This window comes from Trichechus manatus, unplaced genomic scaffold (assembly GCF_000243295.1).
Source record: "Trichechus manatus latirostris isolate Lorelei unplaced genomic scaffold, TriManLat1.0 scaffold00096, whole genome shotgun sequence".
NCBI classification, from domain to species: domain Eukaryota; kingdom Metazoa; phylum Chordata; class Mammalia; order Sirenia; family Trichechidae; genus Trichechus; species Trichechus manatus.
Genome location: NW_004444032.1, coordinates 307,556 through 328,008, shown reverse-complemented (window position 1 = coordinate 328,008; position 20,453 = coordinate 307,556).

The following is a 20,453-nucleotide window of genomic DNA, read 5'->3' as shown; positions in this document are numbered from 1 at the left end:
TCCCACTGCCAGCTTCTGGCTCTAGAGCCCAAAAGTCATTCACACTGACCCCCACTTTCTAATTTAAATTTATGTTCCTTTTATGATCTAGGAGAAAGATGTGGCAGCCTGCTTCCATAAAGACTACAGCCTTGGGAAGCCTAAAGGGCAGTTCTACTCTGTCCTATAGGGTGGCTATGAGTCGGAATCAACTGGTATGATCTGAGGAGATGTTTGTTTTGTTTTTGATCCAGGCTTTACCTCGCCGTTTTAAAATTTTTACATTCTATCTGTCACCGTTAAGTTTGTGGAACAGAAACCTACATCAAAACAACTACTGATGGAGCCATTGTAAGCAGATGTATCCAGAGTTACGTTGTCAAGAGTCCTTCGATATTGAGTCAGAGACTGAAAGCAGGTTAAATATCCTCCAATGACTCAATGGTTCTCAAATACTAATATGCCCAAGAGTCACCACAGGACTTTGTTACAAAGCCAATTCCTGGACTTCACTGCCAGAGATTCTGATTCAGTAGGTCTGAGGTGGAGCCAAGGCATTTACATTTTTAATAATTCACCTAAGTGATTTGGCCTTTTCCAACAATGCATAGTTGATAGATTCTCAGAAGGGCGGTAGCTAGAGTTCATTACAATTCAAGCATGAGTGGGTGTTATGGACTGAATTGTGTATCCCAAAAATATGTGTTGTAAATCCTAGCCTGTATGCCTGTGGTTATTATCTCATTTGGGAGTGCGTTGTCTTTGTTATGTTAATGAGACAGGGTTAGCGTAGGGTGTATTTTGAGTCAATCTCTTTTGAGATAAAAAAGAGATTAAACAAGCAAGTGAGAGAAGCAGAGATGGAGTAAGATAGATGACAAGACACAAGGAGATCTCTAAGGAATCAGGAAGCAGAAGCTGAAGAGACAGGGACCTTCCTCCAGAGCCCACAGAGAGAGAAAGCCTTCCCCCGAGAGCCGGCACACTGAATTCAGACTTTTAGCGTCCTAAACTGTGAGAAAATAAACTTCTGTTTATTAAAGCAGCACTAGATAACTAAGGGAGTGGAGTTGGTTATGGTGGCAGAGAGACAGTTCTATTCTCATGCATTTGACAGCTGTTTGTGTAGACCTCCAAGATTGAGGACATACTGTGAAGAAGGGGGAGGAAATAGGGAATGTACCCCATTGAACCTGAGTCCAGTATGAGCCACAGAAAGGAAACCCAGCACATTCAGTTGAGTTCTATGTGGCAGGGCTACTAGGAGGAAATCTCAGATCAGAGATGTAACACACGTGAAAAAAAGTTCTGTATGTTTAATGTAGTGTTTCCTATTAATTAAACATCTTAATATAACTTTATAGTAAAGGCATTTGTCCTGCATTGCAGAATTCCCATGAGTGCTGGGAAAGGCAGAAAGGGAGTATGCCACTCAACAATATTCTGTGAATAATCACCTGTGGGAATTCATAAAAAATTGGATGGATTAAGGTGTTAAATTTATACTGAGAAGAACTTGGCTAATCAGTGGCTTAAAGACAGTGATATGAAACAATGAAGAAACAGTAGATAACAGGCAGCTGATGAATTCTTAACTGTATTGATGTGGAAGTTCTTAACTACCAAGAAAATGGCAAAGCCCTTTTTACCAATTTGCATGACACTCTATTTTGTAACTTGTAAAATGAGTGCACAACTAGTGTTTCAGGATCTTCTGGCTTGCAGTGGCTAAACAGTTCCAAACTCATGCTATGCGGCATTAATGCAAAGGAACAGTATTTAGTGCTGAGACTTGAAAATTAGATCATTTTTCAGCTGTGTATGTATATGTGTGTTTGTTTCTTTGCCAAAAGATGTGCTGAAGAGCTCTAAAATGAGCAAGATAGGATCATTCCTTAACAAAATTCACAATAATTGCTAAACAACCTGTCTATGCCTATTGTTGGTTGCCATTGATTTGGCCCACTACTCATGACAATCCCATGTACAACAGGATCGGATCACTGTCATACATAGGGTTTTCATTAGCTGATGTTTGGAAGTAGACCACTAGGCCTTTCCTCCTAGTCTGTCTTACTCTGGAAGCTCTTGTGAAACCTGTTCAGCAACATACAAGCCTCCATTGACAGATGTGTGAGGGCTGCACTTCAGGTGCATTGGCCAGGAATTGAACCTGGGTCTCCTGCATGGAAGGTGAGAATCCTACCACTGAAACTCCATTGCCCTCCCTCTTTGCCTGCTGCTCTCTAAATCGTGTTTGCATGAAAATAGGAGAAATGGCTGAAAGCTTGCTTGCTTTTTCTACTGCCAGTCTTTGAATTTGTCAAGCCTGGAGGTGGCTTGCCCCTAGACTGTGGAAAAATTAGAACAATTTTTCTCTACTTTCTCCTAGAGTCTCCACTGGAGCATAGATACTCTCCAGATAAATGTATCTGTGATCTTTTCATAGAAATTTACATTTGGCAAAGACAGAAAAATAAGTGTTTTATAACTTGGCTTATATTTTTAGTTTGAGATAACTCTAGTTGGAAGAGAAAGTTAAGATGGTGTGAAAGGAAGCTCTGAATAAAAGAAAGAGTTTATATAGTGGACCTACATGGAGGAATATCAATTCATAGAAATTATATATTTTGGTGACTGACCTCCCAAAATAATGCAGTTGAGAAAAGCACTCACAAGATGGCAAACTTTTTAGCAATGCAGCCCAGTGCTTTAGACTGACAATTCTAACTGAAGTATTAAGAAATGTGCATCGTCTTTTACCAGCAAACTGCTGCATAAATTCAGTTTTTTTTTAACCACCAATATTTGTCTGATAATGTTCATCCATTTTTGATAAATGTGGCAATGTACTACGGAAATATTGACTGACTAACCAAGGAAGTGTAAAGTTAAATTAGGAGACGTAGCATTCCTCTTGAGAGACTGGTTTAAAAAATATGGTTTCAGCATCATTAGCCATCAGAGAGATGCAAATCAAAACCACAATGAGATACCATTTCACTCCCACTAGGATGGCTAAGATTAAAAAAATAATAATAATAACAAATGTTCGTAAGGCTATGGGGAAATTGGAGACCTTACCCATTTCTGGTGGCAACGCAAAATGGTACAGCCATTATGGAAAACAATGTGGCCGTTCCTCAAAAAACGAAAAATAGAACTACAATATGACACAGCAATTCCACAGCTAGGTAGATGCCCAAAAGACTTGAAAGCAGAGACTGGTATACAAGGTTCATTACAGCATCATTCACAATAGCCAAAAGGTGGAAACAACCTAAATGCCCATCAGCAGATGAATGGATAAACAAAACGTGGTACGTACCTACGTGGAATACTCCTCAGCTGGTAGGAGAAGTGAAGTCTTGGTACATGCTACAATATGGATGGAGCTGGAAGACATTATGTGGAGTGAAATAAGTCAATCACAAAAGAACAAATACTGTACTATCTCACTTATATAAAAAGGATAAGTAAAAGCAAATATTTAGAGAATAAAGTTTACTAGTGATTTCTGGGGCAGGAGAGAGGGGGAAAGGGGAGTTAATGGTGATGGAAATATTGTATTGATTAAGGGTAGGGTTGTACAGCTGATATTGTAATTGTTGCACACCTGTAAAAAGTTGAATTGGCAAAAGTTGTGTGAGAGATATATTTACAACAATGAAAAAAAAAAGAGTAGCTGCTGAGGCTGCTTATGTACAACCAAACACCTCATGGGATTTGGTTTCTTGGTTTGGAGGTTTAGGGTCATGGTTTCATGGGACATCCCAGTTAATTGGCCTCATAACATGTTTAGAGCTTTTGTTCTATCTCCTAGTTTGATGTGTAGTGCCTAGGGTCTTAAAAGCTTGCAAGTCACCATCCAAGTCACAACAGTTGGTCTTGATTTGCTTGGAACTACAGAGGAAGAAGGAGAGTCAGGGATAGGAGGAGGATATAGAATGTGTGGCTAATTGCCTCCATGAACAGTTGCCTCCTTTGTCATGAGAGCAGAAGAACTGGATGATGCCGGCTACCATGACGGAACATTTTGATGAAAGATTCCATATGATTAAAAGGGAGAAAATGCAGAACAGAGTTTCAAATTCTCATGGACTCTAGACTTCTTGGAGCCATGAAGGTTGGATGAATCCCTGGAACTATTGCCCTGAGATAATCATTAAACCTTAAACCAAAAATATCCTGAGGTCTTCTTAAAACCAAACAATAGTTTAGCTTAACTAGTGAAAAATGTCTGCCTTGGGAATTATGTGTGCTCTTTTAAAAACTATCTACATGGGATCAAATTGACAACAGCAACTTGAAAGATTAGACAGGAACCTTAAGGGGCAGTGAATTTATGTTAATGGAGGAAGAACAACTCAGAAAAGGAGGGCGAGAATGGTTGCACAGCTCGAAGAATGTAATCAATGTCACCGAATTGTACATGTAGAAGCTGTTGAATTGGTATATTTTGCTGTGCATATTCTCAACAACAACAAAATAAAATTCAAAAAAAGAAAAAAAAGTATGCTTTCAGTATGTAAACATTTCAGATTAAATGATTAATCTTTATGGATGTGATATTTGACTGACTTCATGCAGAGGCAATATCAGTCAGTGGTAATACATGGGGTTTACAGACAGACCTTGGATCATCTGGATCCAGGCTGTGTAGTACTACCTATGTGACTTTGAGCTTTATAGTACCTTTCTCATCTGCAGAATGGGGTTATTGTACAAGATAATGTTAATATCATTTAGCACAGATCCTACCCTCAAACTCCTCTAGAAGTGTGTGTAGGAGGGGAGGGAAGTCATGGAATAAAGGAGAGATGAGAAGGGACAAGCAGTTGGATTCAGCGTGTTATACACAATTCTCTGTTCTAGGTATCAGCTATCAAAATAGAACTGATCAGTTGTCTGAAAGCCAAACTTAAAAACTAAGCCTGTTGCCATCAAGTTGATTCTGACTCATAGCAAACCTATAGGACAGAGTAGAGCCGCCCCGTTGGGTTACTAGATGTGGTAATCTGTATGGAAGCAGACTGCCACATCTTTCTCCCGTGGAGTGGTTGGTGGCTTCGAACCACCAACCTTTCGGTTAGCCACCAAGTTCTTAACTACTGTGCCACCAGTGCTCCTTGTCTGAAAGCCATTAGCTACAAAATATAGTGTGGTAAACAAGGGGATTCTTTGCCTGAATACTCAAGGAAGGATGTATTATCGTAGCTGCTAGGAATACTGTCATTTGGCAACCTCCAGCTGTCAGTGTCAAGGTTTACCCTTCTGAAGGTTGGTCCCATCTAATGACTGATGGACGTGGAAGTGTAAGCTCTCGACCCTTCCAGCTTTGTGAGCCATATATTCCAGTCAGGCCTTCATCAAGGTTCACCTTCTCCCTCTACTCAATCCTACTTCTTCCTTCTCCCTTCCATAGGTATTAATCTCTAATAAATACCCTGCTTTCCAAGCTCTGTCTCAGTCTCAAATTCTGGGGAGCCCAACCTGTGGCAGAGTACAAATTCTGGGAACAGTGGTGGAGCTTTGAAGTCCTGGGAAGCATGCACACTAGGGCATCTTTACTCGGTACCCACCTCCAGGTTTCATGGGGCTTTTGAGTGGAAGGAAGAAAGTTTGTGAGGCTCATAAAATGAAATGCATTACAAAACCTCTGTGAATGCTGGTCCAAATACACATGGCATAGAATTCTTACAAAGCAAGGTCTCTATATCCAGGTTACGCATACTGTGGCTAGAGCCATAAAAAAAATGATAGTCAAGAGACAGATAAATGGAAGCTATTGTTGTGGTAATCATTTAAAGAAGTCTTGCCCAGTAGCAGTGATAGATTCGCATTGATCCATTGTATTCTTACTTTGTCTTCTGTTTCCAAGTGTAGACATTTGCTAAATGGCATTCTAGGTTGGAACTATAATCTCTGGGCAAGGAATTTAGTGACGTTTACTGATCAACTCTGGAATTATTCTTCAGGGTGAGCTAATCATAGATGATGGCACAGCTGTGTGCAAAATGTCCCCATTGAGCACCTTTTAACTGGAGTGACCCTTTTAGGACTATGGCCGAGTATTGTAAATGTTATCATTATTTAAATTATGAAAAAGTTAATAAAACTGTTTTTTCCCAACCAATAGTGTGACCCAAAAGGACATGGACTTCTCTATTTGTTTACTAAAGCAGAATTAATTGAAGTCAGAGTGTGAGACATGGTCAAGAGTGTAAAAGTAAATCATCAAATATCAGAAGTTAAAGCTGGGTTTTCAGACTGGATTTAGCAAGATAAAGGTCATGTTCTTACCGAGAAGAAGATAGAAAGAACAAGGTCAGAAATATAAGGATTACATTAGATTTCCAAGGGAAATTCAAGGTCAGAAATCTAGTGATGCAAATAAAGAAGGATAAGAGAAACCCCGAGGCCCTGGGTGGCACAAATATTTAAGCCCTTTACTGCTAGCCAAAAGGTTGGCTGTTCATACCCACTCAGAGATTCCTCGGAAGACAGGCCTGGCGATCTGCTTCAAAAGGTCACAACCTTGAAAACCCTACGGAACAGTACTAGTTTACACACATGGGATCGCCATGAGTCAGAATTGACTTGGCAGCAACTAACAACAACAGGAGAAACCTTACATTGCGTGCTTACAGAGAGGTCAAGATAGTCATAATAACCCACTGCTGTGGAGTCGATTCCAACTCATAGTGACCGTATAGGACAGAGTAGAACTGCCTCATAGGATTTCCAAGGCTATAATCTTTATGGAAGCAGAGTGCCATATACTTCTCCCTCGGAGTGGCTGGTAGGTTCCAAGGGCCAACGTTTTGGTTGGCAGCTGAGCTCTTTAACGATTGTACCACCAGGGCTCCTAGCGTAGCCATGATAAAATCCAAGACCTAACCCATTGTGGTTGAGTCCGACTCATAGAGACCCTATAGGGCAGAGTAGAATTGCCCCACAGGGTTTCCAAGGAGCAGCTGGCGGATTTGAACTACCGACCTTTTGGTTGGCAGCCAAGCTCTTAACCGCTGTGCCACCAGGGCTCTGTAGTCATAATAAACCAAAAACCAAACCCGTTGCTGTTGAGTTGATTCTGACTCATAGTGACCCTATAGGGCAAAGCAGGACTGCCCCATGGGGTTTCCAAGGAGCACCTGGTGGATTCAAACTGACGCTTTGGTTAGCAGCCAAATGCTTAAGCACTGGGCCACCAGGGCTCTGTAGTCATAATAGTGGTACAATAATAATGATGACATTAAATGAACATTTACTATGTGCTCTCTACTAAGGTAAGGACTCTACTTGAATGAGGTAGTTACTATTTGTCATGGATTGAATTGTGTCCCCCAAAAAACGTGCATCAACCTGGTTAGGCCATGATTCCCAGTATTGTGTGGTTGTCCTACATTTTGTGATTGGAATTTTACGTTAAAGAGGATTAGGGTGGGATTGTAACACCTTTACTAAGGTCACATCCCTGATTCAATGTAAAGGGAGTTTCCCTGGAGTGTGGCCTGCACCACCTTTTATCTTACAAGAGATAAAAGGAAAAGGAAGCAAGCGGAGAGTGGGGACCTCATACCACCAAGAAAGCAGTGCCAGGAGCAGAGCGTATCCTTTGGACCCAGGCTTCCTGTGCAGAGAAGCTCCTAGTTTAGGGGAAGATTGAAGACAAGGACCTTCCTCCAGAGCCAACAGACAAAGCCTTCCCCTGGAGCTGACACCCTGAATTTGGACTTGTAGCCTACTACTTGCAGCATACTTCTCTTTGTTGATGTTATCCACTTGTGGTATTTCTGTTATAGCAGCACTGGATGACTAAGACACCATTATTACCCTTACTTTCCTAGGCTTGGAAGGTTTAACTTGCTCTGTCACACAACTAGTGAGGGGTGGAAGTAGGGTTCTAAACCATAAGCATATTCTGCAAGTTAGGCTATTAGCGGTTATGTATCCCTGTCTCTCCAGGTAACAACCCAAGAAACAGATAACCAGGAGAGAAGGAGACCTTTGGAAACTTCTAATAGTGTGGTGGTTCAGTGGTAGAATTCTCTCCTTTCATTAAAACGTGGTTATCTTAAATCTTGACCTGAGTCTAAACTGTAAATCATTCCTCCACTAAGCAGAAACATTGTTTTTTGTAACACTTGTTCAAAACAAATGAGTATCCTCTGTGGATATAAAACCTCACAGAGATTAATGTTTAATCATTTTATACTCGTGTGTGTGTGTGTGTGTGTGTGTGTGTGTGTGTGTGTGTTGTATGGTCTGTACTTGTCCACAAACTGATAAACTCGGTATACAAATTGTTTACACTTCTAAGAAAAGATTTAAAAAGTAAAACAGTGTTTTTAGAAACACAACACATATTAATAGAAATTTTTTATTATGAAGAACAGTTTTTAATCATTCCTTGAGTTCATTCGTTTTCAAAATAGGGTTGAAAAAAGGAAAAGTTGGACTATGAGGTAACTGATGTTCTTTCTAGTGCTAAAATCCTAAGATAACACAACACCTTTTGAGTGTTGCTTATGTTGCTTAAACATGAGTAAAAATTCAGAGAGCTTAATATATTTACCCTGGAATTATTTTCAATTTTTAAAACATTTGTGAACTGTTGAAATGAAATACTATGTAATATCTTTTTGTATTATGTAACAACGGATTTTATTAGAAACCACTGTATGGTTTCTGGTGAACATTTGCCCATATTGTGAAGTCATCATATAATTTGGCACAGTGGATACTTTATGTTTAGAAGAAATTTAGGACGACAGCCATATTGCAGGTCATAACTAACATGCTTTGGCAAAGAAATCTTTAAATGTTTATTCTCATTTTATTAAAAATAATATATTTACAGTAGGCCAGCAAGGTGCTGAGACTGTTTGTTTCATGACAAAATGTCCTCACATTGTCTTGTTTTACCCAAACTAGAGCTCTAGGTTAGAGAGCTGTATTTAGAAGGACATAAATAAATATTTTGGTGGGTGATTTCTAATGCAAACGTATAGATGAGATCAGATGGGGATTTTTTTTTTCTTCTTATCAGGACAACACGGTCTTGTCACAATCAAATATGATAGAACATACACACACACACACACACACAAAATACATATACTCATAATATTCATTGAAAAGTTGAGTCTTTATGCTATCACAATGCTAGTGATAGTATAATGAAAACCCAGCTATAATGGCACAAAAAAGTTCATAATTATGCTGATATAAACATAATTATGCTGATATAAACATTTCTTTGTACGTCTAGAAAGAAAGTGCACCATTTTATTACTTATAAGGGTTAGTGACAGAACACTTGGTGCTACATTTTTTAAAGGGGCATATGTGGATTTAGCTGCATGACTCCCATTAAAGTCAATGAGAATCACGCGGCTAAAACACTGTACACCAATTTGAAAAATTATCCCAGAGGGATAATGTGGCTTTTTATGACTTCTCCATGCAAATCCTTTTCTTTTCCAATAGATCTTCTACGTGGCAGAACAAGGTAGATGAATTTGAAGCATCATTCTTTGAAAATAAAAGCTATCACTTTAAGACCCTCTGAGATGGTTGACTTAGTGTGTGATTTTTTTCTGGATTCCTAATATGAGTGAAGTAATTTTTAATATATTTTAATAAGAACAAAAAAGTGCCTACAATTGATGAGAATTGCTAAGATATTTTTGTAATGGGAATTGTATTTGACATTTGAATTCGATCCCTCAAAATCTTTTTGAGCATCTACCTTATGCCAGAGCACTGTTCTAGTATTGTAGATTTAACTGTGAGTAAAGCAAAGTACTTGTGCTTTTAAAGTGTATATTCTAGTCGGAGGAGACATAACGAATTTAAACGAAAAAACCCTCCTATTAGAGTACTACATTAGTCATAAAATCAGAGATTTCCTACCCAAAGAGATTTTAATGACTAGCCAAAAATATTCTTATTTTAATGTTTAGCTGGAAATATTCTCATTTTACGGAAGAGGTGCTAAGACCCAGAGAAGATAAAATACATGACCAGAAGCAGGGGCAGAGCCAGGACTCATATTCATCTAATATCACTTAATGTTAGGCCAGTGCTTTAAAAATTTTTGAAACAATATATAATATAAAAATATAAATAAAATTTTATAAAGCAAAAATTTAAAACAGAAGAGTCTATGAACGATGTGAATAAGGACAAAATCCAAAACCAAAAACCAAACCCTTTGGCGTGAAGCCCATTCCAACTCACAGAGACCCTATACAACAGAGTAGAACTGCCCCATAGGGTAATAGTAATATTATTTCCCCATAGGAAATATTATGAATGAGTGAAGGATTCATTTAAGCTAAAGATTTGCTTCATAATTTTTCTCTCTCTTGTTAATCGGTCCAGAAATCATTTTGGGGTGGTGGAAGTTTCCACATCACTGCTGTATTTATTTACACACTTTGCACATTCACATTTTAAGAGGATTTTAACAGAAGGACGGTCCCTGGGTGGTGCAAGGGGTTTTCACTCAACTACTAAGGTAAAGGTTGGCAGTTGGAACTCACCCAGTGGCACTATGGAAGAAAGGCCTGGTGATCTGCTTCCATAAAGATTATAGCCAACAAAACCCAATGAAGCAGTTCTACTCTGTAACATATGGGATCACAATGAATCAGAATCAACTCAACAGAATGGGTTTTTTTTTAATCTTTAGGGAAGCAGATTGCCAGCTCTTTCTATCATAGTGCCATGGGGTGGATTCCAACTGCCAACTTTTATGTTAGTAGATGAGAAAAAACCGCTTACACCATCGAGGATCTTGTATGTAAAAATTACAGCCAAGAAAACTCTTACGGAGCAGTTCTGCTCTGCAACACATCGGGTTCCCATGAGTCAGAACTGAATCAATAGAAAAGGGTTTTAACAAGGGGTCTCTGTTTGGGTTTGCTTCACATCAGCAAAAAATGGGAAGGATGGATACCTCCAACAGTTATAAGAGTAACAGGAAAGTAATGTTCACATGAATTTGATGAATCCAATAAGGTAGATGAAGGTAAACAATTAACAAGAAGAAAAGAAGAGAGCTTTTGAATGGTGTTTGGTGATTACTGTTACTTTTACAAGTATTGTGTTTGGCTGCTGAATGAAATCTAATCACGGGTACACAGGGCTTACAAAAATAATCCTTTTGTTTTTATTTTTTATTATTCTTTACAACTGAGGGCAAACTTTTGTAAAGCAAAGAAGCGATACACTACCCGCCTATCACTTTATTGTCTGTTTTGTTTTTTTTTAGTGCATTGCCTATTCTTAAATGATGGATAAAAATTCTTAAATAAGGCAAGTACTGTTCGTGCTGCAGTGTAATGAGGCCTAACAAACGGGGAATACTGTTCATCATGATATTAAAATTAAATGCAGCATTTTTAAAATCCTTGACATAAGTAAAGAAGTTACGTCTCTGGACCACTGCTTTTTCCATAAACTCAATGTTCTGTGTAAGTCACTGTCATAGGATATTTTTTATTTTAAGGCAATACGTACCAATCAAGTATCATTTATCTTAAAATTATGTCTTTTAAGGTCTAGGATATGCCAAAGATACTAGTTAGATGGGGCTGACTGTAGTTCTAGTAATTTATACACACTGTTACTTTTCTTTAGATAAGCAGTAGTGTGCTTTTAAAGATTAGTTAGGATATTATGTCTTTATATTTATTGCTGAGATGTTATTGTTTAGAATTTAGGATTCTGGCTGTTGTTATTGTGTGCTGTTGAGTCAGTTCCGACTCAGAGTGACTGCCCCATAGAGTTTCCTAGGCTGCAAATCTTTACGGGAGCAGATAGCCAGATCTTTTCTCCCGAGGAGTGGCTGGTAGGTTTGAGCCTCAGACCTTTTGGTTAGTAGCTGAGCACTTAACCATTGTACCACCAGGGTTCCCTCAGGATTCTGGCTAAGGTTAACTAAAATATTTCTTTGGAAATGGGTAGGAAGGAAAAAATGAGTGGGATGCTTTGAGAGTTGAGAAGCCAATGCGCAATGATAATATAGGGAAAAATTGTTCAAGTTCGTGATCATAAAAAAATATTTTAAGGTAGTATCCCTTTAGGTATGATGACAACATTACATTTCACACTTCATTTGAAAAAAAGTTTTTAGGCAAATAAACATTTTTAGAATATAAAATTTATGACTACCTGGCAGTGTCTTTCTGTGTGGGGTGTTTTTAATAAATGACCCTAATCCTTTCTCTTTTTTCTCTTAAGCTCATCATATTTATAGGTAAGGAAGAGATGGAAATATTTTATATACATAGGGGAAGAATGAGCCATAAGAATTAGGTGGCTTGTCTAAGGAAATGCTTTTAGTAAGTGATGGAGGCAGAATTCAAACTTAGTTCTTTCAGTCCCAGCCTGTTTTTTTTTCCCTAGCCTAGTATTTTTGAATCAAATTATCTTGCTGAGGATCTGTGTAACCAGAGTATTTTATCATGCTGTAAATCGAGCCCCCCCATATTAAAAATAATACTTTGAAGAGCTCGTTTTAAAATTACCATCACTACTGTCAGACAGTTATTGTGTGCATCAAGTGTATAAAGCACATGCCGCATTACTACTTAGAAAAACTGTAGTTGCTGGTAATTTTATTTACCTGCCTTTACTAAACAGCCATATTTGATTTGTTTAATTTGTTCTGATTATAAAAGCACTGTATAATCATTGAAGAATTTTGGAGAAATTAAAAAATGTGAAGAGAAAAAAAATCAATAATCCCATCACTTAAAAGAATCATCATTAATATTATTTATATTTCTTTTCATTTTTTTAGTTTATCCACACATATATACACATTGTGGAGTCCTGGTGGCACGGTTGTTAAGCGTTTGGCTGCTAAGCAAAAGACTGGCAGTTCGAATCGAACAGGCATTCCTTGGAAACCCTATGGGGCAGTTCTACTCTTTCCAATAGGGTTGCTATGAGTTGGAATCTACTTGAAGGCAATGCTTTTTGTTTTTTCTTTTAATATAGACGTATTATAAATATTAGGAAATGTCTCTTTGTAATACAGGCATGATGGGGCCATTTTCAAAACTTTAATATGATTAATTTTATCAATCTTTTGTTACTTTTCATTTTTCTCTTATTTTTAGAAACTTTATTCACAGACTGAGAAAAAAAAAATTTCAACATGGATGGCAAAGTTAAGATTAATACATTTAATATATTAAGATGTTTTATAAGCCAAAGAGAAAAATAATAATGCAAAATTTGAAACAAAAATTATTAGAAGTCATAATTTATAGATGAGTAAACATATATCACTAATAAAGATACATGACCAAAGGATTAGTCATATATTGTTAGTTTAGTAACCAGAGGAATGCGTCTGAAAACAATGCTGTATCATAACAAAAACAAGTATGAAGTGAGGGAGCGTGAGGGCAAGACCAAGAAGAGAAGGCGAGAGAGAGGCTGAGTACAGCCAGGGTTAATAAGAGCATGATGAAACAGGAGTGTAAATTAACACAAAGGTTCTGGGGGAAAGTTGCTGCGTGTGTCAAGTGCCTATTGTTTAACCAAGTAAGTCCTATTTTTAGCAATGTATCCTACGGAAATATTCAGAGATGTTCATACAGAATTGTGTACAAGGATAGACGCGGTAGTGTTGTTCAACCTAGAGAAAAATGGAAACATCCTACATATCCAATAGTGGAATTCATTAAAAGTTATGATAATCGTAACACTGAGATTTAAACAGTCATTAAATTTTTAGTTTCAACAAATGTTAAATGATGTAGAAGAATATAATGTTAGAGAAAGCTACCTCTGTAGCACAAAAACACAGAGTTTAATGATTTTATAAGAATCAAATGCAATGTAAAAACAAATGCAAAATATACCAAATTACTAATGATTATTTCTTGTTTGTTTAATTATGGATAGTACAACTTTTCTTCTTTATGTGCTTCTGTATTGTTAACTTCTTTTATTTAGTTTATAAATTAAAGCGATTGTTATAAAAGGAAAGACATTCAGAGTTTAGACAAAATATTTTAAGAAAACATATCAATATATTTTCCAATATTATTCCAACATAAATTTGTCTTAAATCCTACCTGATTTTGGAAGACTGTTTTTTAATTTGTTGTTTAATTATGTGCTAGGTTTGTTGTTGTTTTGTTCTTTAGTTGTTTTGTTTTATGTTTTTTTAGGAGGTATTCTTTTTTTTTTTCCTTGCATACACTTATCATTCTTGTGCACTTTTTTTAGTTTATGTTATAAAATTAATGGACAACATCCCCATCATTTTATGATTTGTGATAGGATGTGATTGTGTGTGTGTGCACATAGATATTAACTAATTGTGGATTTGGAAGAACATGTACAATTCAGTGATATTTATTGCTTTCATCCTGTTGTGCAACATGCAGCACTAACCGTTTCAAAATTTTTTCATCACTCTTAACAGAAGCTTAGTGGCCCCAAGCAATGACTCCCTCTTTCCCTCTCCCTCCTACTCCTGGTAACCACTAATAGACTTGGGTTTCTATACATTAGGCTGTGGGGCTTTTAAGCTACATGTTTAGGAAAGCACTGGCTCTTCCCCTGCTGTGAAGAGAATACTGGGGTTTAAGCCTTGTATCGGCAGCTACATGATGTGGTAGGCCAGTGGCCTCAGAACCTAACCCACCATCCCAGCATTTTTGCAAGACCAACAGCCTTCAACACTTAGCTTTAACAGTTTTCCATGGAGCTCTGCAGGAAGCAGCTCCCTCTCCCCACCAGCCTGCATGGGATCTGTCTTCAACAAATTAGCCTCTATTTCTCAGATACAATGTCTACCTTTATCAAGTCTAGTACAGGTTTGGGAAGATGAAAAAATACATGAATAATTACAAACCCCTTGCTGTTGAGTCAATTCCAACTCATAGTGACCCTCTAGGACAGAGTAGAACTGCCCCATGGGGTTTCCAAGGAGCGGCTGGTGGGTTCAAACTGCAGACCTTTTGGTTAGCAGCCAAGCTCTTAACCACGACACCACCAAGGGTCCATGATTAAGTACTGTTAAATTCTTTTAATGTAACAATAATAGAGATTCACATGGAAGCAAATAATTAATTTTCAAATAAGTTGAAAATATAAATAAACTTGTCAATCAGAAGAGGAAAAACCAAGTGAGGATGGGGATAGTAACAGAAGATTGTACAAGAGGACGTCTAAGTGAGTGCAGTGAGAAAGAGCTGAAAGGCGAATAGAAGTTACGTTATGGAGCCCCTTCAATTAACAGCCTATTATGACTTCATTCAGTGGAAGTCGGGGAGCCCTGTGCAGGCATTTGATCAAAGGAGTGATATGATTAGCTTTGTATTTTAAGAGATCAATGACAATGACATAGGATTGATTGGCATGAAGATAAGTTGGGAGGAAAATATTATAGATCAGAGCGATATAATCAAGAACCTCATTGAAGTTAGCAGCAGTAGCAATGGAAAAGAACAATTTATTTAATGAAATGCATGCTAAACGCCAGATATTTTATTGTCTCCCCTTCCCCAAATATGGTATCTTATTTAATCTACATAGGGACCTTTTGAGGAGGCCTCATTTACATGTTAGGAAATTGAAACTCAGAAGTATGATTTGTCCAATATAATGCTGGTAAACCATGCAAAGCTAGGAACTGAACTCAGATATATATATATATATATTTATTTTTCATTTCAAAGCTTTGTATACTACCCATTCTACTTTATCAGGTAGTGTATAGAATATGAATAATAAACTATAAGGGTAAACTATAAAGGCAAGGGCTAAGGGACACAATGTTTCTTAATAAACTCTTTAAAATTCTGTTCCTATGTGTATGAACACAAGTTTGAGAGCCCCAAAGCCCAGAAGAATAATAGCATGAGCAGAAATTGCAATATTTTAAAGGACATTGAGTATAAGTGCACACCAGCCATTCTGAATTAGGTCTTCAGTTAGGACGAGAGACGGGGGCTGACACAACTTCCTAGAGTTAATGATAAGACCTATGAGTATATGAAAGTAACCAAGGGAGCGAGCAGGGGGCAAAAAAAGAGCAGAGGTTGAAAATTATATTATATAGAAAGTAATTTAAAGAATAGTAATTAAAAAAAAAAAGATAATCCTGGCTAAATGACATAGGAAACCTTTCCACGCATTCATTATCCCTTCCACCATCACCCAAATCTCACTCAGTCTCATCCTTACTAAATTCCAACCAGCTGGATTGTTTTCCTATTCCTTGACCTAGTTTTCTCAATTTCATATCGTTTTCATGCTACCAGAATGTCCACCTGGATTCTTCTTTCACATTTAATGCTTATGGAAAGTTTAGAGCAGTGGTTCTCAAACGGGACAATTGTCAGTGTCTGGAGACATTTTTGGTTGTCACAATTGGAGGCTGTGTATACTACCAACATCGGGTAGGAGAGGCCAGGGATGCTGCTGAACACCTACAATGCACAAAAGAACCCTCCGCACCTCACACAAACAACAAAGAAGTATCCATCCCCAAATGTCCATAGTGCTGAGGTTGACAGACTCTGGTTTAGATAAAGACATGTTTGAGCACTGTTTTTAAAGGAACAGAAGGAGATAATAGGTGAAGAAAGGCCTGTGCAGAAAATTAGCTCCTAGTATTAATAGTACAAGGGTTAGCTAGTGAGACTTGTTTAACAAATACGTATAGACTATAGAGATGATTATGATCATGAGACGTTTTCTAGTGTCCTTTTATGAAGCCAGCTTGTCATGAGTTTTCTTCTGCTCCTTTTTGTTTTACGTAAGTTTTTTTTTTTTCTTTTTCTTTTTTTAACTTAAGCAGAATTGACTTTGAAATGAAACCCAACATGTTTTCCAGTTGATTTTGATTTAAAGGAGGCCTTTGGTGGAATGCCTCAGGACATGCTGGCTATGGCTATTTGTCTTTATCCTGGGTAGTTTATATATTTTAAGAAAATGATGAATGGAAGCTTTAAAAAAAACTCATTACGGTAATTGATTATTATAGAAAAACCTTGGGAACTTTACAAAAGAGAACTCTATTCTCTTGGTATCTTAGCTTTAAACCAGACGTGTAATTAGAAGAATCCATAAACATTTGTCACAGTAAGAGAAGCCTGGTCACTAAGTTTAGAAGGAAACTCTGGAGTCACTTTATTGTCCCATACTGAGATGACACACAGTAGTGGCTGTCATGTCTAACAGGAGATTAATATGCCTGTGAAATAAAAGACCACCCACATGGAATCAGTGTGAAAAGTAGTGATAGAAAGCTTGGTTCATTTCTTTAGAAAGGTTGAATGTGAGCCATTCCTTACAATGTCTGAGCATTTGTGAACTGAGAAAAGTTTTACTTAAAATGTCATTTAAACAATTTTTTACTTTCATCTTGTTTTCTATTTTTGTCTAAAAGCTTAAAGGAACAATACAAATATGAACTGTGAACATGTAAGTATACCGGTACCTACCTGCTCTTCTCACACACACACACACACACGCACGCACACACATACACACACAATTGCCCCCATACCAAGAAATTCAGAATCCATACCTCGTGTGCATGGGGAGCTTGACTGGTGATATTTTTCTTATGAATACAGTACAATGTTGACCCCACTAAAAAATTAAAAAATAATCATGGAGAAGAGCAGGTTATTTCAGCATTAGAGAAGAAGAAATGAAGTTTGCTTACAACGGTTTTGATAACAATATGTGACCATATGTGTAAATTTTACTCTGTAAAATGCATACTCTGTAAGGTCTGTTGAAGAACACGATGTAAGCTTCCCAGCCATCTTGAAACAATATGACTCCTCCTAAAGGGAAGCCACGTGGGCTCCACTCAATCCTGCCCTCAGCCAGAGGGGAAAATTCTTTCAAATCCGCTCCCAGGCTCCCCAGTTATAAGACTCAGAGCCTCAGGACTTGTCGTCACCACATGCTACTGTAACTCTGCCAGGTAGAAGGCATATGGGATCTTGCAAATCTCATCTCCAACCATCTGTCCAATGTGCATTTTCTTCAGGATCTAAGAAGCATGTCAAGTTACAGCCTGGGAAGCCTTAGGTCTCCTAGCAAACTCTGGCCACGTGATTAGGTTTAAAGCATAAAATTTGAGAACGCAAGTAATTTCCCAAATTAAAAAGTCAGTAAATATGAAATACTCATACTGTAATCTCCAGGACCCATGGCAAGTACCGAGAATTAGAATAATTGCCTTCAGAAGACTCCTGGAGAACTTCTCAGGAATATGCCTATTTGAGGGCTGAACAATAAACCTGAGTGCTAATACCATCAAAGCTCATATATCATTCAACTTCTTTCATCTACCAGTTTTAAGAAATATTATCAGAACCATGCTTCTTTAATCTGTCATCCTTGACTACTTCTTCAAATACAAAACCTTCTGGCTAGCTATCATATCGTATGCTGATAAAACTGCTTGTTGTTGTCAGGTGCCATGGCCTTACAGCAACCCCATGTGACAGAGTAGATCTTCCCTATGGGTTTCCTAGGCTGTAATCTTTATGGAAGCAGATTGCCAGGTCTTTCTCCCATGGAGTCACTGGGTGGCTTTGAACCACCAAACTTTCAGTTAGCAGCTGAGTGCTTAACTGTTGTGCCATCAGGGCCCTAATTTTCTTCCTTCACTACTGACCTCCTTCCCAACTATTTCCACTGAACTTTCTGAAATTATCAGTTCATTTAAAACAAATTCCCCTTTTCCCATGCTTCTTCCTTCCACCCATATCTTTTTTTTTAAATTGAAAATTGGTTCCAAATCAAGGATACTACTTTCTCTAAAGCCTTCTTGAGCACAAATTGATCATTTCCTTAAAATCTACATTTTATGGGTTCTGAGGGCGGTATGGGTCATCGCAAGCTCGAGGATTTTCACCTAGCCTGTTGCTACATACAAATGCCCTCAAACTTTCACAGATTTTGTGAATTTTGAACAATGAATACAATTTAGATTTGCTGTTGTTGAGTTTTTTTGTTTGCTTGTTTGTTTTACATAGCAATACCTATAAGACTGCTGAGAGGAGTCAGGCATTTGGCGTTAGAGTGGGTTACAGTTTTCAAATATTCATACAACTAACATTTATTTGGTGTCTACTCTGTGAAAGTCACTGTTCTGGGTATTGAGATGTAGTAGAATTTCTGCAATTGCTTTTTTTAAAAAAATTTTATTATTGTTGTTGAGAATATACACAGCAAAATATACACTAATTCAACTATTTCCACATGTACAATTAGCTGGTCCTCCTAACACACTAAAGCCCTTGCAATCAGCCATGCAGCATTCAGAACAATATTTTTAAAATATACATTAAATCACATCACTCCCTTCTTCAACACCCTCATGTAGCTTCCAGTCACACCAGAATAAAATCCCAGCTTCTTGCCACAGCTTTCTTGCTTTCAGAATTTCATACTCATTACTTCTTTAATCCAGGATTTGTTAGTGGTCAACTCTGTCTTATTCTGCAAGTTTTCACTTTGAATTTTGTTTTCTGTATTTCACTGTGATGTATATTTCTTTTTGTTTACCTTCTTTCAGACTTATGCTTCTCAAATCTGGAGAGTCATATTTTCAATTGGAGGAAAAAGGTCTGTCATTATCTCTGAATAGTTTCTTTCTCTTATTCTATTTTCTCCTTCAGAAAGTGCAGTTATGTATATACTTGACTTCTGTTTTTGGAACCATGTCTCTAAACTTTTCTTTGGTATTTTCTCTCTCTTTACCTGTCTGTGCTGCATTCTTAGAAATATCTTTTAGTTTACTCTCTCACTCTTCACTTGTGTCCAATCTATTGTTTATACGTTAAAATTTGAAATTCCTATGACTTCATTTGTTCTTTCTAGAAATTCTGAATGGTTATTAAAAAAATCTGTTCTTTATCAATAATGTTGTATTTTTTTCTTATGTTTTGATTATTTTCTTTATAACTATGTTTACTTTAAACTTAATTTTTAGTAGCATTTTCCCAATAGTTCTGTTAAGCTCTTGGGAGTCTAATTCTTCTATGGGTTGTGTCTGCTGTTCTATCCTCAGAAGTTTTGTAATTTCAGATTGCAAGCACGTCTTCAATGAAATATCCATGCGGTGAAGCCATGTGCCTCCAGAAAGTATTTTGGCTGCTTCTGTCAGATGCCCCAGGGTTCTGTCAGGCCCTGGTGCAGTTTTTGTGTAAAATTTCAAGGTTAGGAGTTTAGAGACCATGCAGATAATATAAAATTTAACCCCCAAATCATGAGAGATACAGTTCTATGATTACATTCTCAGGGCAATATTTTGTCCGCTCTGAGTTTAGGATGAAACAGAAAGAATTCCTTGTTTTCTCCCTTTGCTGATGCATCTCTCCCCCTCCCCCCTCACTTTACCATTTTGTTAAGAAAAAACAAAAACAAGCTTAAGCCTCTGAGTTACCACTGTGTGCCGAGTATTCTCCAAA